Below are 19,341 nucleotides of genomic sequence, written 5' to 3'. Positions count from 1 at the left end.
ATGTGTTTGTAGCAGCCTCTTGGAAATATATTAAAAATTTGAAAAATATACTCCTTCCTCTGAAGACCCTTCTTTGTGATAAGTATTGAAGGTTTATTTTTTAACACTTTATTTTTTTAATTGTCTTTACGTAGTTGTACAAAGGAATCGCCATTCAACAAAGGAGTTTATGAATACAATACATCTTGATCAATATCACCCATTTCTCAGATATTTGAATGTAAGCAATAGGCCTTGCTACTGTCCATTTTAAGTTTCTGAGGACGCTAAAGGAACCCCTAGGAAAGGCCTAGTGGTGACAATGCACAGGTCACATACTGTCACTGTCTGATGAACAAAGATAAGTATCCAGGGGCCACTGGTGATTTCAGATCTCCAGTTTTGGAGACTTGTTGCATTTTGAAAGGGCAGAAGTGGTTCATTCTTTCTATAATAAATATAACTTATTAAGGGAAAGTCTTTTCAGGAACTCCGTTCTTATCTACTGGGTTCCGCTTTTCCTTTGACTTAAGCACTGGTACTACCTCTATGCCATCACTAGTAGTCACCTTCTGAGCATTCCAAAAAGAAATCATATACATATATGCATTAATGTATCTGAATAGAGATGCCAGATGTGCCAGTGGCTTATACCTGTGATCCTAGCTACTTGGGAGGCTAAGATCTGAGGATTGCAGTTCAAAACCAGCATGGGCAGGAAGGTCTGTGAGACTCTTACCTTCCCTTAACTACCAAAAATGCCACATGTAGATCGTGACTCAAGTGGTAGAATGCTAGACTTGAGCAGAAATGCTCAGGTACAGCTCCCAGTCCTTGAGTTCAAGTACCAATGCTAGCAATGAAGGCATGAAACAAAACAACCAAGCATGTACCTACATGCAGGGATACATAAACACACACACACACACATACACACACACCCATTTCTCCTATACAGACCTATCACGCCATGTTATATACATGTGTGTATGTGTTCTCATCTCCCTAACTGAATATTATGACATTGATATTTTTCCATACCAGTACATTTAAAATACAATTTACACTTTAAAAATGATTACATAGTATTTTATAGGGCAATTTTCCATTATTTTATCTAATCATCTTAAAGCATATAAATAATTGTTGTTTGAAGATGCATCATTTGAATTTTTCTACTTTGTTTTTGATAAAGTAGATGGATGATTTTATAAATTCCTTTTAAGATCAGAGTGGTCCCTTTTATTTCTCCATGTTTAGTGCTTACATTTTGTAACAGTTTTAATTGTATTTGTATGTATTGAAGGCTAGAATGTGAATATAAAATAAATCTCCTTTAAAAGATAGTTTTCTATCTTTGTTTTGAATGTGTCCCTTTCTGTGAGGTTGCTTCTCTGGGTACTTTTATCTCTTTTCTGAGAAGGCATGTTTCTCTAGCACAATATGTAATATAGAAAAGCAAATGCCAATTTCTTCATAAATAGGTACAATCCTGTCAATTAATGTCTAGCTCTAAGTAAAGTTTACATGTTCAGTTAAATTTCTCATTTTTTGACATGAATTATAAAAACCTGACCTACTACAGTACAGTCTTCTTACAATTTCCAATCAATGTCCATTCAACCAGAGCAATAACTGTTTCATAAGCTAAATTAGAGTGCCTTCTTATAGCTGATAATTCTTCGTATAGCCTCTTGAGCATCAAGTGGGAATTTCAAGAGAATCCATCCCTAGACAAATTCAGTGTTATCAGCTTGAATCCAGACAGCTTTTGCTTCCCTTTGAATGTTACTAGCCTGTGCTTTTCCATCTCTTTCATTTGTGCTGCCTTTGTGAATCCACGAAATCACGTTCAGAACAGTAGTGGAAGAAAGAACATGGGGCTAGATGTGTGTTTTCTTTACTGAAGCACTTCAGCCCCTCCAAATGCCTCTTCCTTGTTCAGTTCTCGCTGAGAACCTCATCTGTGGCAAGTTTGCCTGCAGTCAGAAACTCTCCAGTGATAAAGCTGGAAATGTATTTTCCTTACACTGTCACCTCGGGTGTGAACAGCTTTTCCTTTGTGAATTAGATCCAGTGGCTAAAATAATGATAGACTTAAATCTGGATCCATTCTGCAACCTTGATTGGAATATCTCTAACATTGCTTAGGTATATTTCTGGCACCATTTCCTGTAGCGGATTCAGGGTGTGCCACTTGATAAATGAATTGTTTTATAACTTAAAAAAATGTTGAGTAGGTTACCAAGTGAATATGCTTATGTATATTAGTCACTTTTTTGATAATACATTTCTCTTGGGTATCTACAAGAGAAAAATAGACATGAAAAGTAGAAGTGCTCATCACACATCCACCGTATAACAATGATGGTAGTAGCATATGAGAAGGAAAACAAGCACTAGATTTATCATCAGAAGCTTGAGGGCTTGGATCTGCTTCTGCCATTTAGTAGCAAGTGGTCTGACCTTGCCCAAATTACTTATACCATCTCAGCTTCACTTCCCGTTTGTGTCTCAAATGGAGCTGGTAATGTAATTCTCACTGCTTCACCAGAATTAAACGAATGCCAAATCACATCGAAATGGATTAACACCCATACTAACTATAGGAAATTAATTTTCTGTCCTATCTTAATGAGTCTATATTTCAACAAAAGGAAACAAAATTATTTATGAATAGTTATCAAGAAAATTAGGGTGTTTACAAGAGGGGAAAATAGGGACATGAACCCTTGAGCTGTCCCTGAGCTTTTTTCACTCAGAGCTGGGGCTCCAACACTTGAACCACACCTCCACTTTAGACTTTTTGCTCTCTGAAAGATTTCTCTGTCTGAATTGACTTCAACCTTTGATCCTCATATCTCAGCCTCCTGACTAGCTAGGATTAAAGGAGTGAGCTGCCCAGCTACTGTAGGGATTTTCCTAGGAACTAAATAGGGACATGAACCCTTGAGCTGTCCCTGAGCTTTTTTCACTCAGAGCTGGGGCTCCAACACTTGAACCACACCTCCACTTTAGACTTTTTGCTCTCTGAAAGATTTCTCTGTCTGAATTGACTTCAACCTTTGATCCTCATATCTCAGCCTCCTGACTAGCTAGGATTAAAGGAGTGAGCTGCCCAGCTACTGTAGGGATTTTCCTAGGAACTAAATCATTTCCAGTTGGAGAAACCAACAAGATAATTTATAATAAAAAAAAAATAAGAATAGTAGGTAGATATGAACTTGGTGGTCTGCACTATGATCTTAGGTACCTGGGAGACTGAGGTGAGTAGCAGTTACCAAGTCTCTGCTTCAAAATAAATAAATGAAACAAAGGGGAAAAGGGTATATTGTAGAAAATTGGCCTAACAAGCATGAGTCCTTAGGGCCCATTCCCAGTTCTAAGGGCAGGTCACTGGAACTTGTAGGATGGTTGAATTCTGGTATGCAGAAAACAGAAAAAAACACTCAGGGTGATTTTTGAGTGAGCCAGGGACTGGAATTAGCAAAAAGCCTTTGCAATAATGAATGGAACCATTTGTGTTGAGCCAAGTTGTATACAAGTCAGTCTAGACAAAGGACATCATTAGTTAGAAGCAAGTTCACTTAGATCTCAGGAGTTTGTCCTCCACTTTGTACACTTTCAAGGATTCAGTAAAAATTGGAAATTTACCTGGATGGATACCTTTTGGAGAATAATGAATTTAGGTATTAGGTCATGAACTTCTTCCCCACAAGGGCAAGATCTTCAATGGAATTATCGATAACCATCATCTACTCAGATTTCGAGGTGTAAAGGTTCTAAGGTGTAAAGGTGTAAAGGTGAGGGATCCAGCAGAGCAGAGAGCAATGAATGACACAGAGGTGGCAATTGCTGGACCACAGGCTGTGGGGGTAAGAGGAGTAGCAGAATGGGGGAGCAGAAAGCAAGAAGACAGAAGATGGACATTTGACCGATGACATGGAAGGCAAAAGATTGAGGCCAAAAGGAACAACGTATGTTAGTTATGAAGTTGGCTGATGAAAATCAAAGAAACTGAAGAATTGTGGGTAATTCTTAAGTTTTGAGGGGGTCTGATTACTAAGTTACTCCAATGTATTTGAGTGAGATTAATGAAGGCAATGGAAAAAAAAAAACAAATATCATTTTGTTCCAATGTGGAATGTTTAAATCTAATCAACGGACCAATTTTTGTGAGCACTAACTTGAGCATTTTTAATTCACAAGTGGTAATATTTCTGAAACAATTTGGAGCAGTATAGCATCAAATTATATATGAGCTATTTTATAATAATAGAAGTCACTTTTAACTACAGGTTAAGTGACTACATTAAAAGGGAATACAATTATTTTAATGGATTTCTAATTAAAGGCTTAAATCCTAGATAGTTTAGAGGTGCACTTTGAATTTAATTCATCTTTCTTGCAGGTTTAGTTGAAAACCATAGGCAATAAGTGAATAAATAAATAAGAAAAAAGAGGAGAAAACTTAGGTAGAACATCCCATGTTTAGTTTCACAATTATTAGCCTAGGAAATATGGAGGGAAAGTAAATAATGAGTAAAAAATAAAAGAAGACATTTCATCAGAAACAAAGTATAATTTGCAAACCAAGATAAAGCCTTTTATTCTCAGTGATAATAACTTGCAAAAATCCCAAATGTAATAATTAATTAGCAAAATATTAAATCATCTCACTTATATGATCTTGTCCATGTTTTTATTTTTTTTCACTATTTTATGTTTCTATCAGAAGTCTTGTAATAGGATTGTGTTTTATAAATGCAAAGGAAAGGGAAAGGTAGAAATCTGCTGCAGGAAATATAGAAAGACTTAACAAGTGGGAAAGGTGCCAGGTACCTATGGCTCACACCTATAATCCTAGCTCATCAGGAAGCTGAAATCTGAGGGTAGTAGTTTGAAGCCAGCCAGCAAGCAAAGTCCATGAGGCTCTTATTGACAATTAAGCCAGCAGTGGGGCTGTAGCTCAAGTGTTAGCCTTGCTTATAAAAGCCCAGGCCTTGAATTTAAACCTTAGACTGGCACAAAGTTTTTAAAAAGGGGGAGAAGTGAATATGAAGGAGAAGAAGAGCTAAAGGAGCGTAAATATAACCAAAATCTTTTAGATACGTGTGTGAAAATGGAACAATGAAGCCAGTTGAAGCTGGTTTGAGAAGCAGGTGGTCTGGGAAAGTGATAGGGATGAGTCTGATCGAAGTACATTGTATATAGATGGACATTATCAGTGAAGCAATCTATACAACACATTAATGAAAATACATATATGAGAAAAATGAAACAAGGAAAAATAGATTAACAGTGAGCCCCCTGAGTGTTTAATCAGAATGTAGTCATTGTCATAAATGAAAGGATTGGGCTGCCAAGCCCCCATGTAATCCTCACTACTCAAGAGGCTGAGATCTGAGGATCTTGGTTCAAAGCCAGCTCAGGCAGGAAAATCCATGAGATTTTTATCTCCAATTAGCCATCAGAAAACTGGACCTGGTGCTGTGCCTCAAGTGGTAGAGCGCATGCCTTGAGCTGAAGAGCTGATGGGCAGTGCCCAGACCCAGAGTTCAAGCCTCATGACCAACTTAAAAAAAAAAAAAAAAGAAAGGGATGCTATAATGTGTAGGAATCCTGAGTAGTTTATTTCTTAAGGTCCTCACCAATTCTACATTTGTATAAATCAATGATTCCTGGTATAGTCATAAAAATTCTTACTAGAAAAGAAATAGAAGTGGTATACAATTTAAATGTCTTCACAGAAAGTTAAAGCAAAAGCCAAGATTTTATCATTTTTACATAGGAGACAATGTCATGAATACTTTCCATTTTGTTATTAAATATGTAAATATATTTATTGTATGTAACATATGTATACATAGGAGATATATGATATGATATATATGATACATTAATAGAATATTTTAAGTTATTTGGTAGAAAATACTTTTTCTGTCATCTATCATCTATGATCCACCCATCTATCAAACTATCTATGTGCTATTTATCTATCTATCTAACATTTGTCCCCAAAAGTCTGTAGGTGAAATTGCCACTAGGTATTTCGCTCTGGTGGCCTGTGTTTTCATAAGGAGTCAAAGAGCATGAAACGCAGAGTTTATGAACAAGCTGGAGAGAATTCACAAGACTTCCACTCAATAATGAGGTTTACGGGAGATACTAATGTTCACTGTTGAATTGCAACTGAGGTTGACCAAGCATGAGACTGAGTCAATGTGAATAAAGTCTCCTGACTTGTGAGGTGGTGGGAAATTGTGGAATACATTTATTGAGGAGCATCCCATGTGAACTGTGACAGTGCTCGTTTGCACTTGAGTGCAGCAAATATCATACATCAGGTCCAAGCCCTTGATACACAGCCATGTCCCAAAAGTTAAAAGAAGGAAGTAGGAAGGAACACGCCAGAAAGTATAATTTCCAGGAAGCCTGATCACAGAATTTTTCTCAATGAGTCCTTTGATAAGAGACTTTTGAAGTATTTAACTTCTTTAAAATTATCGTACAAAGAGTAAAGTCTTTTGCGAACTTACCAGAAAGAGTTGATTTGTACTAGAAAAAAGATATTAAGAATTTCCTCTTTAGTTATCTACCTTTTATTTTATGTTTGATTGATGTATAATTACTTTTATCAAGGATCTCAGTTACTATATTCTGTATATTTGGCAAAGTGATGGAATGGAAATTTGGTGACAATTACTGAAAAGTACTTCTGAATGGAAGGCCAGATACCACATTTAGAATGTCCATATAAGCTGCAAATAGAGTAAGAATATCTCTAATAAAACTAACTTAATGTTTGTATGCTTATTTGTTATTTTGAACTTTTACATAAGGGAGACTCTAGGAAGTAATTAAGGTGGAAGAAATAGAGGAAGTGGAATTCCTCTGTGTGTGTGTGTGTATGTGTATGTGTGTGTGTGTGCATGCACACGTGTGCACGCACACAGGCATGCACATGTACATGCAAGAGTGCACACATTTACCTATCCTGGGCCTTGAACTCAGAGCCCTGGCCAATGTCCTTGAGCTTTTTTGCTCAAGGTTAGTACTCTACTAGTTGATGCACATCTTCACTTTGAGTTTTTGGTGGTTAATAGGAAGTAAGAGTCTCACAGACTTTCCTGCTTAGGCTGGCTTTGAACTGCAATCCTCAGATCTCAGCCTGCTGAGTAGCTAGGATTATAAGCATAAACCATCACCATCTGGCTGGAATTCCCCTTCTTATACTTGTTACCCTGAAGACAGGGCAACACCTGCCCTGTGGGCAGCTATCATTAGGATCAAGAAGATAGCAGAGGGTCTTCCTCAAGTATGTGATGAAGAACTGACCTCTGTGTGTGTGTGTGTGTGTGTGTGTGTGTGTGTGTGTGTGTGTGTGTGTGCACATGCATGCGCACACACAGTTGAGGAAATAAGACTAAAAACTACTAAAGGGAGGAAACTCTTCCTAACATTTCTCAAAGGAATATTATTTCTCAATGAATAGGCATGGACTTCTCTTATTTATTGACGAATAGAGTTAATGCATAATGCATGAAGCTCTGGCACAAATAATCAATGTCTTCCTTCAGTATTAGAGAATCGTCCCTGAGCTAAAAGCTGCTCCTCACTTACATAACAAGTCTTAAAAGCAAGGCCTCAAATTAATCAAACTCATTTGGGGTAACTTAACTATATTCGTGAGCAAAATTCCATAATATTAAGATGGATATATAGCTATTCCAGCACTTAACAAACTAAGATTCACAGTGTCTAGAATCCAATCAAAAATGAGAAAGCATAAATCATCATGAAGCATAAAAATCAGTCAAAACTGACACTGATGATGGGTTATTGAGCCATAGGGTAGAAAAGCAGTAAGATTTAATTGTTATTGAAAGCATGATATAATTATTTTAATATCCATACAAAAAAAGAAGAATATACAGGTTATTATATCTCATACTCAGTCCTGAAAATTCTATAGCCTCACATGTGAACAATTTAAGAAATTTTAAATTATGGCAAGAAAATCTGAGAAGTCTACCAAATTTTTCCAAGTAGTATATCATTGGGCAAACCTAGTCCATGAAGGTTTTATTTTTGAATTGACTGCAAAAACAGAAAATTGATCATTTTTTTGCATTTTGCTAACATGGAGGCTAATCTTCTATACAGAAAAAAGTCACCATCATTTGCCAGACCCAATGTAAAGAAACATCCAGATACTTCTCAACGAATAATGTATCAAGAAATTGTGTTATCTGTATATATAAGGGGGATTTTTACTCATCCATCAAGAAGAATGATATGATATCATCAGTAAAGAAATGGATGGACTGGTAAAAAATTATGTTAAGTGAAGTAAATCAGGCCAAGAGAGACAAGGGACATGTATTTTCTCCCATATGTGGAAGCTACAACTAATTTACAAATGAACAAGTAAATATATCAGGGCTGTATGCAAGTATACACAAATGATTTAACTGAAGAATTGCAGGGGAGAATTCAAATGGTGTAATTCCTTAGGAAAAACCTAACTAACACTTCAACAAAATGAATATTAGAAACTGTTACTTGATAGATGGGAGGAAGTTTAGAGAAGAGGGGTAAACAAGGTAGAATGCAAACATAATATTCAATGCCTATCTTATGGAATTTAGAAAATTAGCCTGGTGCCCGTGGCTCACACCTCTGGCTATTCCAAAGGCTGAGAGTTGAGAACTGTGGTTCAAAGTTAGCGAGGGCAGGAATGTCCATGGCTCTTATCTCTAATTAACCACCAAGAAAAGCCAAAAGTGGAGCTGTGGCTCAAGTGATAGAGCTCTAACCTTGAGCTAAAAAAGCTAAGAAACAACATTCATCCTGAGTTCAAGCCCCTAGGACACACACACACACACACACACACACACACACACACACACACACACACACACACACACACACACACACACAAAGAAATTTGAAGAGGATTGGGAAAATTGGATTTGGAGAGATAGGGAGAATAATGAAAGAAACAACATCAATCAAGTTTCATTGTATTCATAAACGTATCTATTGAATGCTAACTCCTTTATACAACTACTAACCTATAATAAAAATAAATTTTTAAAAAGTCATCTAATATTTGAGAGAGAGAGGGAGAGAGAGGGAGAACACAGTGTTTCTAACAGAACAAAAGATAGCAAAATATTTAAAGTTTGTAACATACAGTAAGAATATGAGGCATGCTAGGGCTCTTAGTTTCCTATGTAGGATATTTGTGTCCTTGCTGGGTTTTTTTTTTTTTTAATCACATAAAGTCATGACAGCGAGGCCTCTTTTATTTCTTCCTCACTAAACCTACACAAAGGATCAGACTGTTGGATCAAACTCAGGCAGATCAGAGATATACCCAGTATCATGCTTTATTAATAAAGCATGTTTTACTCATAAGCAATCAACAGCTGTCAGTAGTATGAGAAGACAGAAAACTACTCAGGGCTCCCTGTATCTTCTCCCTTGGCAGCAGACTCTGTCTCTAATCCAAAGGAGTAGATGATTGCCTAAGTGGTTTCTATTCTGGGTACTGGAAAGAACTCGGCAGGCTCTGGGATTTTACCTACTTTTATGCTAATAAATTAAGCTGTTGCCCTATCATGGAGGCTGACAAAAGACCCAAGTCTCCCAGGTCAGAAGCAAAGGACTTATTACTCATGGCAAAAGCAGTAGCTGGTTCCATTTGTCGGTGTCAATTCCCTGCACTCCTCCAAATCCCACCGCAGTGACACCACGAGCCCATTAAGAATGCTGGTGAATGCAATTGCTTACCCCTTGGGGAATCCATTTCTGCTCTAGTTAGGGAAAACAAGTCTGCTCTTTTCCTCAGGGGAGATGTTAGCTATTTCTCGGTGCAAATACAGCTCTGAGAAATCACTTGGGTAAAGAGTGATCCAGCCAATACATTCTTAATATACCTAGCAAGAACGTGTAGCATCTGTGATTGTACCTTCCACTGGAACAAACTGATATAATTTAAGATTCTAAAGGATCTTTTATCTTCAACCTTTCATCAGTCCCTTTGCATAAGTATTTAAACTTCTGCAAGGGGCATTCACCCTAAAATTCCCTTCTCACTTTCTTGCCAAATATACTCTTTCTCAAGAGTCAAACTGAGTAAAAGGTATATGCTTACATTTCATTCTCCTTTTATTATAACTCACTAAAATTGGGCTAATCCCCACCTCTCCATTCAAATAGATTTCTCTCTATCCCTCTGCAAACAGAAGTAGTATCACACGTCATAGCTATTTTGAGAAATAATGAAACTAACATATGTAAAGAATTTAGAGCCTTCAATGACACATAGTCAATAATCAATAGCTGCTAAGAAGAATTATTGTTATTGGCATCCTTTGTCTTTGCCGTTTCATCAACGAAATCCTTGACGCTAAATCCCATAGTCACTTTAAGGTTCCTCGCGATGCTTTTGCATGGATGCCGGTTTTTCTTCTGGAAGCATCCCCTTCTCTGGCTTTTATGATGTCCCTCACTCCTTTGCATGTCCTTCTCAGTCAGCTTTGTGTGTTTTGCCCTCAACTTGCCTTAGATATTGGTATCCGCCTATGATTCCTTTATGCTTCCTGCTCCTCCTTACCTACATGCTTCCACTCCATTGTCAGTCCCTCTGAGGTAATGGAGTTCGTTGGATATCCATAAGATGGAGATACATTTTCAAGGTAAAGACTGGGAGAATTACGTAGAATAAAATGGAGTCTTCAAAGAACTCAGAATCAGATTGGTATTGCTACAACATTGTAGAGATGAGACCATGCAGAGACCTGCCAACCTCACCATGATTCTATCTCACCTGAAGAGCAATGAGACAGGCATGAAGGCCAGGGAAGACTGAGGGTGTGAAGGTGCTGGTCGCTTTTTTTTTGCTGCACAGCAGAGAAGGCTCTAGAAGACCCAGTGGCAGATAAGGAGGAAGCTGTTAATAGTCCCCTGCAACCATCCTTGGAGGTCGGATTGTAGTAATGACAGCAAAGGCAAGAAGCAAATAGTGTTGGGAAGTAAGTCTGTTATCTTGAAACTTGGTATTATATTGGATATTAATGAAGAAGAGAAAATGTTATGCGTGGCTCAGGTTTTAGGGTTGTGTGTGTTGATCCATGGTAGTGGAGAGTTGATCTTGTGCTAACATCCTTACAGACATCCTCAACATCTTCTCTGCTGTCAAATCATTAATGTTCAACCCTGACTTGTTCTGTAGCATTTGGGTCCCAACTCCAGCATATGCGAAAGAAGATACAACCTGATCCACTTACTGTGGTAAATGGAAATGAGATCATATTGAACTAAAGCCCTCTTGGCTCAATTCCATGTAAACTACAGGGCTTCTTTGAAATGAAATGATCTGGTTATTTAGAATACGAAGAGAAAAAGGCATGGATACTAAGTGAGCAGAAAAATTCAATATTTATTACAGACAGCTCAAATATGTCCATCAGTAGAATTATATGTAACCTCGATGGTTAAAGCTATGCAGTGATGACTAGAAAACAAGGGCAGAGGCTGATACAAGGGAAGAGAGAGTATACAAGCCCATTTCTGAGAGAAACCATTGGTGAATACAGAAAGATAAGGAAATTGAATGAAAGTAAACAACCCTCAAACCACTTAATCATTTATTCATTCCTTCATGGAACATTCATGGAGTACCTACTTCATACTATAACATGACCTTAAGGTGTTGATTTGATCACACATTAAGGCACTATAAGCAAATGTCAGCAGTTTTAATTTAGAGCCTGGTTACTTTTCAGTACCTGGGGGTCTCTGCACTACACCTTGCCGTATTTCCCCCGAAGTGAACACTTCTACAAAGCAATCTAACAGGAAGCACCGCAGGAATATTTACTTTTTATCAGCCAGGTTCTGAGAACTGTAGGTTACAAGACAAATGGAAGAATAATTTATCTTACCCTGGTCCTCAGTAAATGGTCACACAATCTGAGAAAAAAATAATCTGAAATAATGTTGATTGTGTAGGAACAAAAGTGGATCATTGTTGTCTCGGCAAGCTTTTCTGTGCAAAATCCATTTGATAATAACATGAGTTCTTTTATGCTATTATATTCTGTGGCCATCTGGGGAAATAGTTTGGGGGATAAATATAGCAGAAAGGATATTAAAAAGGAAAAAGAGCAGACATAGTGGATTCTTTTTAACAGTCTTTTATGGTATGAAATTGTGGGTTTATCTCACAGTGATAATGCTCAAAAATTCTAATCATTATCATTATTCCTGGCACTATTCTGAAGTTCTGGTTCTGAGGGTCGGCTTTCTGTGGGCATCTGACATGAAGATATAACTCAAAAAAAATTTTGGAGCAATTGTTTCTTCACATGAAGTATACTTGATAATAGCATTTTAATGTAATATTGACATTTCTGGTTTTTAACTCTGTTGGGCAGAATCTTGATGGAAAAGAAAATCACTTGTGACCGCTTCAATGGTATCTAATATCATGGCAATTTAATCCAGTGTTATTTCATATCAGAGGTGGTCTATCAAAAAAAGAATGAGAGACTGCTAACATGGTCTTTAAATTATTATTAATGTGAATATAAAGGGAAAAACTGGTACTAATTTAGGGGCTTTTATTAAGCACTTAAAATATTTTATAATTTTATTTTCCCTCCTGTGTATTTTTTTTTTTATCTAGTTAAGTAGTTTTGTCCAAGTATTGATTTAGGCACTTGCACTGATTTGATGTGGCTTGGCCAAACAACTGAAAAATGGAATCAAATCTTCACATTTATGATCCAGATGACACTGGTTGCTAAAGAGAGGATTATCTTCACTCCTGCTGGTTGGAATACGATCCAAAGGCCATTAGAATCACCTTGAATCTTTGGGAAATTCGGAATCTTCGGCCCCAGATCAACTAAATTAGTGCTTACAGTTGAACCAAGACTCTAATGAATGAAGGCCATAGTCACAGCAGGCACATTAGGCTGGATACACATTAGGCTCACTTAGGGTATTATAAAATTATTTTTGTTTCCCCAAATTATTAGCCAGAATAATTAAATAAGATTTGTTAAGGTTGGAACTCTGTTATTGGCATTTTTAAATGCTTATCAAATGACGCTAATGGGCTGCCAGGTTTAAGAAACTATTGGTTATATATTGCCCAAATGATCAGTAAAGAGATTTAAAAAAAAAGCCAAACGAAATACTGAGCATTTGATACTACTCTATTAAAGGTCGATTCTTTTGTTCCCCTGATTTTTTTTCCCTGCTAGTCCTGGGACTTGAACACAGGTGTTGAGCGCTGTCCCTGAGCTTTTTTTGCTCAAGACTAGAGCTTTACCACTTGAGCCACATTTCCACCTCTTTCTCTTTCTCTTTCTCTTTTTTCCTTTCTTCCGTTCATTTTCTCCTTTCTTTCTTTTTCTTTCTTTCTTTTTTCTTTCTTTCCTTGCTTTTCTTTTCCTTCATTCCTTCTTTCATTCTTTTCTTTCTTCCATTCTTCCTCCTTTCTTTTCTTTCTTTCCTTCTATTCTTTTGGTTCTTTTCCTTTCTTTTTTTGTCCTTTCTTTCTTCTTTCTTTCTCTTCCTTCCTTGCTTCCTTCCTTTTTTTGCTTTTTTTTCCCTTTCATTTTGTGAGCCTTCTTCCTTCCTTCCTTCTTTTCTTTTTTCTGTGTATCTATCTTTCTACATAGGGTTTCACTATGTAGACCAGGCTAACCTGGAACACAGTCTTCTTACTTCTGTCTTCAGGGTATTAAGGTTATAAGTATGTACAACCATGGCTACTATGATTTTTATTCTCAAAATAACCCACAGAACATATTTATAGTCTCTAAATTGATTACCTGAAAATCTCCTCTTAGGTTTGTGGACACTATGTTCCTGTGATTTCAGATATACAAGTGCAGACTACATTGAGTGCAAGGAAGTATGCATTCTAATAAACGAAAGGGTTTTTCTTTTCCTAGTGAAAAATGAATATTATATTTATTTATCACGATCGGGAACATCACAAAACATAACTCCTCATGAATCTTGACCTCTTTCCATTTTCTGAATTTAAAGTAACCTCTCATATATACATGATAGTTCCAAAAATGACAGTTTGAATGAGAACGAAGAAGCTGAAGTCAGTAGAGCAACTATATTGATGTATTTTTAAGAACATGAAGCCCTGCCTTTATTGGAATTTATCTGCCTTTGCTTTGAAGTCTACCTGAGCACAGGAGAAGGAGATTCAAGGTCTTAACTCCATTACTGGCCTTATTCAGCAGTGTCGAACCAATAATAGCTGTTTATCTACTAGCCTGTGCTGCTTCAGATAGAGTGGCTTATTGTAATTCTCCCCTCCAGTTTCCTTCCCCAAGGAAATATCCATATCTCAGATCTGTCTAATTAGCCAGTATGTAAAGAATAGAAAATGGTGAGACGATCCCTCCACCCATGGTTACTGAGCTTAAAAAAAAAAAAAAAAAAAAAAAAACTCTATAAAGTTTCTATCTCCATTTTCTTGTTTACATGGTAGATCAAACAAGCACAGATTTGTGGCCACAGAGATGGTGACTTTGTACAATAGAACCCATGCTGTGTATCAAAGGAATATTGTGCCATCCCTCCGAAGCTGACATTGGCATGACATTGTAATCCTGACCATCTGTCCTCCTCCTCTAGATGTCGATGAATGCGTCCTGTTGAATGGAGGCTGCCAGCAGTGCTGTATTAACACTCTGGGCACCTTCCACTGTGAATGTGATACGGGATACAGACTCCATGCTGATGCACGCACCTGCATAAGTGAGTAAATATTAGAACCAGCTTGAAGCCATTTTCAATGAAAATCGACCTGCCCATGTAGGGGTAGAAAGAAAGGGTTTTTTTCTTTATTATTCCTATTGTAAAAATATCTAAAGAAGTTGATCATCATCAAGTTCAATTCCATCCTAGAGAATGAAAGAAAAGATGTCTTGCTAGTAAAAATAAAAGACCTAAACAAAAAAGGAAAGAAAAGAAAAAGATGGGGAGGGAAAGAGAAATGGACATTCACAAGCAAAACTTGAATCTTCAAATGTGCAACTATTTCTATAGGATCTTGCTTCTGCCATGCTCAGTGATGTATAAATTTCTCAGTTTTGTTTGACATGCAACATGTATGCAACAGAACCACAATGGTACTTTGGGGAACTTTGCCATGCTAATTACTAGCTATGATGATCTCATTTCTGACCAGATGTACAAATTGAATTCAGACTTGCAGTCATGGTTAAGATTCAGTCCTTAGGAAAATTACAGTCGATTATCTGCCAAGGAGTTGAGTTAACTCATGCATAGTTAAAAGTACATGTATTAAGTGTAGATTACAATATATTTATTTTGCATCAAAATGTTCCTAAATGTAATTTGTGTCTGATAAGGCTATTGTTTTTCACTCCCATTTCTAGGAATCCAAATTCTATAACTTTCCCAAAATAAAATTTCCTAAAATGTGTACATTTTGTAAATTTGCTAAAATTATAAGTCATTACAAATCATCTACTAACTGAGACCCTATTGGACTATCCTACTGTCTTGTAGCTTTCTAAATTTATTATAAATGTTTGAAGAACTCAGTAGCACCTTACTTTTATAAACAACAACAAAAGAAATCTTTTTCTTTTTTGCATGATCTTTAAATTGTATTTTTGCTGAAGAAATTTACAGGTTTTTTTGTTTTCATTGTTTTTTTTTCATTGAGCTGTGATCCACAGATGATTTTTTAAAATACATCTAATTTTATCTGTATTCATTTTTGAACTAAGTATTATATTACAAATGTAAGACCTAGTACAAGACTACTTAATTGCTGGGTTTAGTCACATAAAGTTTAACTAATTTATCACACAGAATTATTAGTATCTTATCATGTGCTCTGTAATGACAAAACTCGGAAGATGAACCAGCCAATGTAGTTTAACTCCTTTTCTTCTCCTTAGCATGGTTTACAGGTGATGAGAGAATACCAAGGCTAAGGTAATAATGTCCTAGTCACAGGTGTGATGTTGACCAGAGAAGACAGTTTATGAGAACACAAAAGAGTGAGAAGAGAAACTTGTCCAAAGTCAAATGAGGGACATATAAAATCAGATTTTAATATCTGGGGACTTCAGTATCATTGTGATTATATCTACAGCAAGCACAAGTTGTGAAACAGCAGGCAGTACACACATCATCATTTCTGGAGACAATCCTCTTTGTTTTGGGATATTAATGGTTTTAGTAAAAGCTCCAATGTCATCCCCAATACCAACCTTAGGACATCAACTGTGAGTAGCATCTTTAAACTATCACTATGAATTCTCTGAGTCACAAAATACTTAGGAGCAACAGAATTATTGATACATGCAAATGAGGTATGTATCAGTAATATTGAGCTGTAAATTTTGGTATCTAATATAAAACTATTTTGCAAAATAGTGATTAATATGAATCAATAGTATCTGGCCTCTCTGATAAGATAAAACAAAAACTCCAGTCACCAACTAGATTTTGTTTACAGGCATAATTAGCTTTCAAAACTCTACCAATTATTAGCCAGTGCAATCATTAAGCTCTTAACTTCTGAGCATCATTGCCCTTGAATGTTCTAACTTTTATTTTAATGACATCAGCCCTAAAGTGGAGTTGGATAGGATAGTGTGGTTTATCTTTTCTATTTTAATTTTTTAAATGCCAAATCTTATCCTATGTGTACATGAATGTTATATCCATAGCTTATTTTCATCTCCATTTATTAGGCAGAATTTCAACAGGGTGTAAAAAATGGAGTTTATTTATTTTTATTAAGGATGAGTAAATTAAGCTACTTCATGCCTGCAATAATTTCCAGGCTTTAATCCTTATATAACATTCTGATGAAGCTGTTAGAATAAGAGCCCAATGCTTGACCTTCATAGAAATCTTGATGTCCTGCCATTGTGCACACACTGAATTCTGGTTTCAGAAATACTAAAATATCTCAAATGATAGACTTTTCCATGGCATCAATGTTGTTCAAAAGAGTCTAAGAATGAAGGCAGACACTGTGGTTGATGCCTTCTCTATGAGCTACTAAGGGGCCTGGGATTTGAAGAATCACAGTTGCAAGCCATCCTGTCTCCAATTTACCAGCAAAAACATGGAGTGGAGGTGTGGCTCAAGCGGTAGAGTGCTGGCCAGAAGCTAAGAGACTATGAGGCCCTGAGTTCAGACTTAAGGATTGGCAAAAATCAACAATAGAAATGAAAAAGAGTCCAAGAAAAATCTTAAATTTATTTCAAAGTGGCATGGTGGTTCAAATGGTAGAGCGCTAGCCTTGAGCTGAAGAGCTCAGGGACAGTACCCAAGCTCAGAATTCAAGCCCCACATCTGACCAAAAAAAATAAAAAAATTTGCCGAGTGCTGGTGGCTCACACCTATAATCCTAGCTACTCAGGAGGCTGAGATCTGAGGATTGAGGTTCAAAGCCAGCCCAGGCAGGCAAGTCCATGATACTCTTATCTCCAGTTAGCCACCAGAAAACCAGAAGTGGTGCTGTGGCTCAAGTGGTAGAGTACTGGCCTTGAGCTGAATAGCTCAGGGACACCTCCCATGTCCAGAGTTCAAGCCCCACGATTGACAAAAAATAAAAAAATTCAAGGCCAATAGGGAATAAAAATTTTCACTTAAAGATTGCTACTGTGACTTTAAGGACAGTTGCTTGCATATTTTTCTGAAAGACTTCACTGTAGAGAACTGAGTTCATAGTTGTCTCTACTTTGGACCATATTGTAGGAAGTTTGAAATATTTTTATTTATATATTTGCTTGTACTGTGGCTTGAACTCAGGGTTCTTGCACTCTCACTGGCTTTCTGTTGTTGTTGTTTAAGGCTGAGAACTATACCTCCACTTCTGAATTTTTGCTGGTTAATTGGAAATAATAGACATTTCTGCCCATGCTGACTTTGAACCATGATCCTCAGATCTCAGTGTCTTGAATAGCTAAGATCTCAGGTATAAGTCACTGGTGTATTTCCTTTTTTAAATACATAGAAGTTGAATTAGTTCTCTTCCCTTTGGGATTGCTTTCCTAACAAAAGACAGAATGGCAGTCAATGCTCAAAAGGAGATTATAATAGACATTCATTTTACTGAATATTAGAGCCACGGAAGAAAAGACGGATCTAGACAATTATATGATTTCATTGCATTGGAGTTCTTGAAATAATTTTTCTTCCTATTTTTCCTCCTTTTTTTCCTTTCTTTTCCCAATCTGTCCATCAACTATAGGTCCAGATTGCTGTGACTTTTTTTGAGTCGAGTCTTGTTTTTTGCAGTCTCTTAAAGTCACAACAAATTCCAAACACCCCAAACACTTCCAGCATTTCAGATGAGCTGATTTTGTAAAGGGCTCCCTCTCTAAGTGTTGCTCTTGTGTACTGCATACACAGCTGTTACTGTCAGCCTCTGTGAGAGTGAGGAGCATCACAAACTAGTATAAGAGGAGTTCTAGTACTTGGCAAAGATGCTGTGTACATGAGTTTATGGGCCACTTGGCTCTCCCTACAGGATTGAGGTTCCCAATATAATTAGGAAGAGTTTTGTTCATAGTTCTCATGAAAAGTTTTGGAATGCATGCTGTTTTAATGAAAACAGAGGTCTATAATTTTTCTCAAATTGTTTAAGATAATGAGAGCACCCTCAAAATATCCCATATGTGTGTGTGTCTGTGTCTGTGTATATGTGTGTGTGTGTCTGTGTGCCAGTCCTAGGGTTTGAACTCCAGGCCTGGGAGCTGTTTGTTGTACTCAAAGCTAACATTCTACCACTGAGCTATAGCCCCACTTCTGCTGTTTTGTGCTTAATTGAAGAGAAGAGTCTCACAGATGCGGTATGGGGAAGCTGATAGGTGTGGAATTCCTGTCAGATTTTCAGTGCTATTGTGTTCTCCATTAGTACAGCTATTATCAAGCTTAAAGAAAAGTTGAAGAAACAATGGAAACTGAAGTTTAGCAGTCATCAGAAAGGTAGATAGTTATGTTTATACCAGTAAGCAAATTAAATATCATCCATTGGATTGAGGGACAGTAGGGCAGTGGATTCCAGTTGAAATGATCTACATTAAACCATGAGATCTGTATACAACCTGATTTCCTTATGTGAAAAGTATAGAAGTTGTATGTTGTCTTTCCTCAGTTTTACGAACTTTCAAAATTATTTATTATAAATCATCTACTAATGAGAGCTCTATTGGATTATGCAGAACAATGCCTCAGAACATTCTAATTTTCTTTAAAAAACATTTAATGAACTCAGACTTTAATAAGTGCAAGCATAAAAGAGTGTGAGAATTTTATGATTTA

At 36.8% G+C, this 19,341-nt stretch overlaps 1 pseudogene; it reads left to right on the top strand.

Moving 5' to 3' along the window:
* Window positions 1-19,341, top strand: part of LOC122107261 — a 434,407-nt pseudogene that overhangs the window by 346,555 nt on the left and 68,511 nt on the right.

The sequence above is a fragment of the Dipodomys spectabilis genome, unplaced genomic scaffold (genome assembly GCF_019054845.1).
Source record: "Dipodomys spectabilis isolate Male_0828 unplaced genomic scaffold, ASM1905484v1 ptg000050l, whole genome shotgun sequence".
In the NCBI taxonomy this organism is placed as follows: Eukaryota; Metazoa; Chordata; class Mammalia; order Rodentia; family Heteromyidae; genus Dipodomys; species Dipodomys spectabilis.
The sequence above is the reverse complement of the archived record's forward strand: the minus strand, read 5'-3'. Positions and strand labels throughout refer to the sequence as shown.